Below are 9,491 nucleotides of genomic sequence, written 5' to 3'. Positions count from 1 at the left end.
TTTAGTTGTCGATTATTCACTTTTTAGCCGGCTTTGGTGGCTTGGTCATGACCTAGGACCTTAAGATTTTGCATGCAAGGAGTACTTGGAGTCGCGTTGCACGGGAGAATGTGAAATGTGTTCATATGTAGTAAAAACCTGAGAAATCCGTCCGTTTTCGTCATTTGTTATCGAATCAACTTAAAGCCAGATCGTAACATTGGATGCTTTTCTCTCTGAGACGGTTACATTTGTTGTCTGCAAAGCTATGTCGCGTGCTGCGGTATGCGGAAACACTAAAAGCACTATAGTAGAACACAGAAGAAGCTTCTAAGTTGAAGTAATAGCCAGTAAGAAGTAGTACTATTCAAGTTTTAGTTGTCGATTATTCACTTTTTAGCCGGCTTTGGTGGCTTGGTCATGACCTAGGACCTTAAGATTTTCCATGCAAGGAGTACTTGCAGTCGCGTTGCACGGGAGAATGTGAAATGTGTTCATATGTAGTAAAAACCTGAGAAATCCGTCCGTTTTCGTCATTTGTTATCGAATCGACTTAAAGCCAGATCGTCACATTGGCCGCTTTTCTCTCTGAGACGGTTACATTTATCGTCTGCAAAGCTATGTCGCGTGCTGCGGTGTGCGGAGACACTAAAAGCACCATAGGAGAACACAGAAGAAGCTTCTATGTTGAAGTAATAGCCAGTAAGAAGTAGTACAATTCAAGTCTTAATTGTCGATTATTCACATTTTAGCCGGATTTGGTGGCTTGGACATGACCTAGGACCTTAAGATTTTGCATGAAAGGAGGACTAGCAGCCGCGTTGCATGGGAGAATGTGAAAAGTGTTCATATGTAGTAAAAACCTGAGAAATCCGTCCGTTTTCGTCATTTGTTATCGAATCGACTTAAAGCCAGATCGTTACATTGGCCGCTCTTCTCTCTGAAACGGTTACATTTATCGTCTGCAAAGCTATGTCGCGTGCTGCGGTATGCGGAAAAACTAAAAGCACCATAGTAGAACACAGAAGAAGCTTCTAAGTTGAAGTAATAGCCAGTAAGATGTAGTACAATTCAAGTTTTAGTTGTCGATTATTCACTTTTTAGCCGGCTTTGGTGGCTTGGACATGAGGTGGAACCTTAAGATTTTGCATGAAAGGAGGACTAGCAGCCGCGTTGCACGCGAGAATGTGAAAAGTGTTCATATGTAATAAAAACCTAAGAAATCCGTCCGTTTTCGTCATTTGTTATCGAATCGACTTAAAGCCAGATCGTCACATTGGCCGCTTTTATCTCTGAGACGATTACATTTATCGTCTGCAAAGCTATGTCGCGTGCTGCGGTATGTGGAAACACTAATAGCACCATAGTAGAACACAGAAGAAACTTCCAATTTGAAGTAATAGCCAGTAAGAAGCAGTACAATTCAATTTTAGTTGTCGCGTATTCACTTTTTAGCCGGCTTTGGTGGCTTGGACATGACCTAGGACCTTAAGATTTTCCATGAAAGCAGGACTTGCAGCCGCGTTGCACGGGAGAATGTGAAAAGTGTTCATATGTAGTAAAAACCTGAGAAATCCGTCCGTTTTCGTCACTTGTTATCGAATCGACTTAAAGCCAGATCGTCACATTGGCCGGTCTTCTCTCTGAAACGGTTACATTTATCGTCTGCAAAGCTATGTCGCGTGCTGTGGTATGCCGAAACACTAAAAGCACCATAGTAGAACACAGAAGAAGCTTCTAATTTGAAGTAATAGCCAGTAAAAAGTAGTACAATTCAAGTTTAAGTTGTCGATTATTCACTTTTTAGCCTGCTTTATTGGCTTTGACATGAGGTGGAACCTTAAGATTTTGCATGAAATTAGGACTAGCAGCCGCGTTGCATGGGAGAATGTGAAAAGTGTTCATATGTAGTAAAAACCTGAGAAATCCGTCCGTTTTCTTCATTTGTTATCGAATCGACTTAAAGCCAGATCGTCACATTTGCCGCTCTTCTCTCTGAAACGGTTACATTTATCGCCTGCAAAGCTATGTCGCGTGCTGCGGTATGCCGAAACACTAAAAGCACCATAGTAGAACACAGAAGCAGCTTCTAAGTTGAAGTAATAGCCAGTAAGAAGTAGTACAATTCAAGTTTTAGTTGTCGATTATTCACTTTTTAGCCGGCTTTGGTGGCTTGGACATGAGGTGGAACCTTAAGATTTTGCAAGGAATTAGGACTAGCAGCCGCGTTGCACGCGAGAATGTGAAAAGTGTTCATATGTAGTAAAAACCTGAGAAATCCGACCGTTTTCGTCATTTGTTATCGAATCGACTTAAAGCCAGATCGTCACATTGGCCGCTCTTCTCTCTGAAACGGTTACATTTATCGTCTGCAAAGCTATGTCGCGTGCTGCGGTATGCCGAAACACTAAAAGCACTATCGTAGAACACAGAAGAAGGTTCTAAGTTGAAGTAATAGCCAGTAAGAAGTAGTACAATTCAAGTTTTAGTTGTCGATTATTCACTTTTTAGCCGGCTTTGGTGGCTTGGACATGACCTAGGACCTTACGATTTTGCATGCAAGGAGTACTTGCAGCCGCGTTGCACGGGAGAATGTGAAATGTGTTCATACGTAGTAAAAACCTGAGAAATCCGTCCGTTTTCGTCATTTGTTATCGAATCGACTTAAAGCCAGATCGTCACATTGGCCGATCATCTCTCTGAAAGGGTTACATTTATCGTCTGCAAAGCTATGTCGCGTGCTGCGGTGTGCGGAGACACTAAAAGCACCATAGGAGAACACAGAAGAAGCTTCTATGTTGAAGTAATAGCCAGTAAGAAGTAGTACAATTCAAGTTTTAGTTGTCGATTATTCACTTTTTAGCCGGCTTTGGTCGCTTGGACATGACCTAGGACCTTAAGATTTTGCATGAAAGAGGACTAGCTTCCGCGTTGCATGGGGGAATGTGAAAAGCGTTCATATGTAGTAAAAACCTGAGAAATCAGTCCGTTTCGTCATTTGTTATCGAATCGACTTAAAGCCAGATCGTCACATTGGCCGCTTTTCTCTCTGAGAAGGTTACATTTATTGTCTGCAAAGCTATGTCGCGTGCTGCGGTATGCGGAGACACTAACAGCGCCTTAGTAGAACACAGAAAAAAGCTTCTAAGTTGAAGTAATAGCCAGTAAGAAGTAGTACAATTCAATTTTAGTTGTCGCGTATTCACTTTTTAGCCGGCTTTGGTGGCTTGGACATGAGGTGGAACCTTAAGATTTTCCATGAAAGGAGGACTAGCAGCCGCGTTGCACGCGAGAATGTGAAAAGTGTTCATATGTAGTAAAAACCTGAGAAATCCGTCCGTTTTCGTCATTTGTTATCGAATCGACTTAAAGCCAGATCGTCACATTGGCCGCTTTTCTCTCTGAGACGATTACATTTATCGTCTGCAAAGCTATGTCGCGTGCTGCGCTATGTGGAAACACTAAAAGCACCATAGTAGAACAGAGAAGAAGCTTCCAAGTTGAAGTAATAGCCAGTAAGAAGTAGTACAATTCAATTTTAGTTGTCGCGTATTCACTTTTTAGCCGGCTTTGGTGGCTTGGACATGAGGTGGAACCTTAAGATTTTGCATGAAAGGAGGACTAGCAGCCGCGTTGCATGGGAGAATGTGAAAAGTGTTCACATGTAGTAAAAACCTGAGAAATCCGTCCGTTTTCTTCGTTTGTTATCGAATCGACTTAAAGCCAGATCGTCACATTGGCCGCTTTTCTCTCTGAGACGGTTACATTTATCGTCTGCAAAGCTATGTCGCGTGCTGCGGTGTGCGGGGACACTAAAAGCACCATAGTAGAACACAGAAGAAGCTTCTAAGTTGAAGTAATATCCAGTAAGAAGTAGTACAATTCAAGTTTTAATTGTCGATTATTCACTTTTTAGCCGGCTTTGGAAGCTTGGACATGACCTAGGACCTTAAGATTTTGGATGAAAGGAGTACTTGCAGCCGCGTTGCACGAGAGAATGTGAAATGTGTTCATATGTAGTAAAAACCTGAGAAACCCGTCTGTTTTCGTCATTTGTTATCGAATCGACTTAAAGCCAGATCGTCACATTGGCCGCTTTTCTCTCTGAAACGGTTACATTTATCGTCTGCAAAGCTATGTCGCGTGCTGCGGTATGCGGAAAAACTAAAAGCACCATAGTAGAACACAGAAGAAGCTTCTAAGTTGAAGTAATAGCCAGTAAGATGTAGTACAATTCAAGTTTTAGTTGTCGATTATTCACTTCTTAGCCGGCTTTGGTGGCTTGGACATGAGGTGGAACCTTAAGATTTTGCATGAAAGGAGGACTAGCAGCCGCGTTGCACGCGAGAATGTGAAAAGTGTTCATATGTAGTAAAAACCTAAGAAATCCGTCCGTTTTCGTCATTTGTTATCGAATCGACTTAAAGCCAGATCGTCACATTGGCCGCTTTTATCTCTGAGACGATTACATTTATCGTCTGCAAAGCTATGTCGCGTGCTGCGGTATGTGGAAACACTAATAGCACCATAGTAGAACACAGAAGAAACTTCCAATTTGAAGTAATAGCCAGTAAGAAGCAGTACAATTCAATTTTAGTTGTCGCGTATTCACTTTTTAGCCGGCTTTGGTGGCTTGGACATGACCTAGGACCTTAAGATTTTCCATGAAAGGAGGACTTGCAGCCGCGTTGCACGGGAGAATGTGAAAAGTGTTCATATGTAGTAAAAACCTGAGAAATCCGTCCGTTTTCGTCATTTGTTATCGAATCGACTTAAAGCCAGATCGTCACATTGGCCGATCTTCTCTCTGAAACGGTTACATTTATCGTCTGCAAAGCTATGTCGCGTGCTGTGGTATGCCGAAACACTAAAAGCACCATAGTAGAACACAGAAGAAGCTTCTAATTTGAAGTAATAGCCAGTAAAAAGTAGTACAATTCAAGTTTTAGTTGTCGATTATTCACTTTTTAGCCGGCTTTGGTGGCTTTGACATGAGGTGGAACCTTAAGATTTTGCATGAAAGGAGGACTAGCAGCCGCGTTGCATGGGAGAATGTGAAAAGTGTTCATATGTAGTAAAAACCTGAGAAATCCGTCCGTTTTCTTCATTTGTTATCGAATCGACTTAAAGCCAGATCGTCACATTTGCCGCTCTTCTCTCTGAAACGGTTACATTTATCGCCTGCAAAGCTATGTCGCGTGCTGCGGTATGCCGAAACACTAAAAGCACCATAGTAGAACACAGAAGCAGCTTCTAAGTTGAAGTAATAGCCAGTAAGAAGTAGTACAATTCAAGTTTTAGTTGTCGATTTTTCACTTTTTAGCCGGCTTTGGTGGCTTGGACATGAGGTGGAACCTTAAGATTTTGCAAGGAAGGAGGACTAGCAGCCGCGTTGCACGCGAGAATGTGAAAAGTGTTCATATGTAGTAAAAACCTGAGAAATCCGACCGTTTTCGTCATTTGTTATCGAATCGACTTAAAGCCAGATCGTCACATTGGCCGCTCTTCTCTCTGAAACGGTTACATTTATCGTCTGCAAAGCTATGTCGCGTGCTGCGGTATGCCGAAACACTAAAAGCACTATCGTAGAACACAGAAGAAGGTTCTAAGTTGAAGTAATAGCCAGTAAGAAGTAGTACAATTCAAGTTTTAGTTGTCGATTATTCACTTTTTAGCCGGCTTTGGTGGCTTGGACATGACCTAGGACCTTACGATTTTGCATGCAAGGAGTACTTGCAGCCGCGTTGCACGGTAGAATGTGAAATGTGTTCATACGTAGTAAAAACCTGAGAAATCCGTCCGTTTTCGTCATTTGTTATCGAATCGACTTAAAGCCAGATCGTCACATTGGCCGATCTTCTCTCTGAAACGGTTACATTTATCGTCTGCAAAGCTATGTCGCGTGCTGCGGTGTGCGGAGACACTAAAAGCACCATAGGAGAACACAGAAGAAGCTTCTATGTTGAAGTAATAGCCAGTAAGAAGTAGTTCAATTCAAGTTTTAGTTGTCGATTATTCACTTTTTAGCCGGCTTTGGTCGCTTGGACATGACCTAGGACCTTAAGATTTTGCATGAAAGAGGACTAGCTTCCGCGTTGCATGGGGGAATGTGAAAAGCGTTCATATGTAGTAAAAACCTGAGAAATCAGTCCGTTTCGTCATTTGTTATCGAATCGACTTAAAGCCAGATCGTCACATTGGCCGCTTTTCTCTCTGAGAAGGTTACATTTATTGTCTGCAAAGCTATGTCGCGTGCTGCGGTATGCGGAGACACTACCAGCGCCTTAGTAGAACACAGAAAAAAGCTTCTAAGTTGAAGTAATAGCCAGTAAGAAGTAGTACAATTCAATTTTAGTTGTCGCGTATTCACTTTTTAGCCGGCTTTGGTGGCTTGGACATGAGGTGGAACCTTAAGATTTTCCATGAAAGGAGGACTAGCAGCCGCGTTGCACGCGAGAATGTGAAAAGTGTTCATATGTAGTAAAAACCTGAGAAATCCGTCCGTTTTCGTCATTTGTTATCGAATCGACTTAAAGCCAGATCGTCACATTGGCCGCTTTTCTCTCTGAGACGATTACATTTATCGTCTGCAAAGCTATGTCGCGTGCTGCGCTATGTGGAAACACTAAAAGCACCATAGTAGAACACAGAAGAAGCTTCCAAGTTGAAGTAACAGCCAGTAAGAAGTAGTACAATTCAATTTTAGTTGTCGCGTATTCACTTTTTAGCCGGCTTTGGTGGCTTGGACATGAGGTGGAACCTTAAGATTTTGCATGAAAGGAGGACTAGCAGCCGCGTTGCATGGGAGAATGTGAAAAGTGTTCACATGTAGTAAAAACCTGAGAAATCCGTCCGTTTTCTTCGTTTGTTATCGAATCGACTTAAAGCCAGATCGTCACATTGGCCGCTTTTCTCTCTGAGACGGTTACATTTATCGTCTGCAAAGCTATGTCGCGTGCTGCGGTGTGCGGGGACACTAAAAGCACCATAGTAGAACACAGAAGAAGCTTCTAAGTTGAAGTAATAGCCAGTAAGATGTAGTACAATTCAAGTTTTAATTGTCGATTATTCACTTTTTAGCCGGCTTTGGAAGCTTGGACATGACCTAGGACCTTAAGATTTTGGATGAAAGGAGTACTTGCAGCCGCGTTGCACGAGAGAATGTGAAATGTGTTCATAGGTAGTAAAAACCTGAGAAACCCGTCTGTTTTCGTCATTTGTTATCGAATCGACTTAAAGCCAGATCGTCACATTGGCCGCTTTTCTCTCTGAGACGGTTACATTTATCGTCTGCAAAGCTATGTCACGTGCTGCGGTATGCCGAAACACTAAAAGCACCATAGTAGAACACAGAAGAAGCTTCTAAGTTTAAGTAATAGCCAGTAAGAAGTAATACAATTCAAGTTTTAGTTGTCGATTATTCACATTTTAGCCGGCTTTGGTGGCTTGGACATGACCTAGGACCTTAAGATTTTGCATGAAAGGAGGACTAGCAGCCGCGTTGCACGGGAGAATGTGAAAAGTGTTCATATGTAGTAAAAACCTGAGAAATCCGTCCGTTTTCGTCATTTGTTTCGAATCGACTTAAAGCCAGATCATCACATTTGCCGCTCTTCCCTCTGAAACGGTTACATTTATCGTCTGCAAAGCTATGTCGCGTGCTGCGATATGCCGAAAAACTAAAAGCACCATAGTAGAACACAGAAGAAGCTTCTAAGTTGAAGTAATAGCCAGTAAGAAGTAGTACAATTCAAGTTTTAGTTGTCGATTATTCACTTTTTAGCCGGCTTTGGTGGCTCGGACATGAGGTGGAACCTTAAGATTTTGCATGAAATAAGGACTAGCAGCCGCGTTGCACGCGAGAATGTGAAAAGTGTTCATATGTAGTAAAAACCTGAGAAATCCGTCCGTTTTCGTCTTCTGTTATCAAATCGACTTAAAGCCAGATCATCACATTGGCCGCATTTCGCTCTGAGAAGGTTACACTTATTGTCTGCAAAGCTATGTCGCGTGCTGCGGTATGCGGAGACACTAAAAGCACCATAGTAGAACACAGAAGAATCTTCTAAGTTGAAGTAATAGCCAGTAAGAAGTAATACAATTCAAGTTTTAGTTGTGGATAATTCACATTTCAGCCGGCTTTGGTAGCTTGGACATGACCTAGGACCTTAAGATTTTCCATGAAAGGAGGACTAGCAGCCGCGTTGCACGGGAGAATGTGAAAAGTGTTCATATGTAGTAAAAACCTGAGAAATCCGTCCGTTTTCGTCATTTGTTATCGAATCGACTTAAAGCCAGATCGTCACATTGGCCGATCTTCTCTCTGAAACGGTTACATTTATTGTCTGCAAAGCTATGTCGCGTGCTGTGGTATGCCGAAACACTAAAAGCACCATAGTAGAACACAGAAGAAGCTTCTAATTTGAAGTAATAGCCAGTAAAAAGTAGTACAATTCAAGTTTTAGTTGTCGATTATTCACTTTTTAGTCGGCTTTGGTGGCTTTGACATGAGGTGGAACCTTAAGATATTGCATGAAAGGAGGACTAGCAGCCGCGTTGCATGGGAGAATGTGAAAAGTGTTCATATGTAGTAAAAACCTGAGAAATCCGTCCGTTTTCTTCGTTTGTTATCGAATCGACTTAAAGCCAGATCGTCACATTGGCCACTTTTCTCTCTGAGACGGTTACATTTATCGTCTGCAAAGCTATGTCGCGTGCTGCGGTGTGCGGAAACACTAGAAGCACCATAGTAGAACACAGAAGAAGCTTCTAAGTTGAAGTAATAGCCAGTAAGAAGTAGTAAAATTCAAGTTTTAGTTGTCGATTATTCACTTTTTAGCCGGCTTTGGAAGCTTGGACATGACCTAGGACCTTAAGATTTTGGATGAAAGGAGTACTTGCAGCCGCGTTGCACGAGAGAATGTGAAATGAGTTCATATGTAGTAAAAACCTGAGAAATCCGTCTGTTTTCGTCATTTGTTATCGAATCGACTTAAAGCCAGATCGTCACATTGGCCGCCTATCTCTCTGAGACGGTTACATTTATCGTCTGTAAAGCTATGTCACGTGCTGCGGTATGCGGAGACACTAAAAGTACCATAGTAGAACACAGAAGAAGCTTCTAAGTTGAAGTAATAGCCAGTAAGAAGTAATACAATTCAAGTTTTAGTTGTCGATTATTCACATTTCAGCCGGCTTGTGTGGCTTGGACATGACCTAGGACCTTAAGATTTTGCATGAAAGGAGGACTAGCAGCCGCGTTGCACGGGAGAATGTGAAAAGTGTTCATATGTAGTAAAAACCTAAGAAATCCGTCCGTATTCGTCATTTGTTATCGAATCGACTTAAAGCCAGATCGTCACATTTGCCGCTCTTCTCTCTGAAACGGTTACATTTATCGTCTGCAAAGCTATGTCGCGTGCTGCGGTATGACGAAACACTAAAAGCACCATAGTAGAACACAGACGAAGCTTCTAAGTTGACGTAATAGCCAGTAAGAAGTAGTACAATTC

Source organism: Schistocerca gregaria, unplaced genomic scaffold (genome assembly GCF_023897955.1).
Source record: "Schistocerca gregaria isolate iqSchGreg1 unplaced genomic scaffold, iqSchGreg1.2 ptg000247l, whole genome shotgun sequence".
NCBI lineage: Eukaryota > Metazoa > Arthropoda > Insecta > Orthoptera > Acrididae > Schistocerca > Schistocerca gregaria.
Note: the sequence above shows the minus strand (reverse complement) of the source record.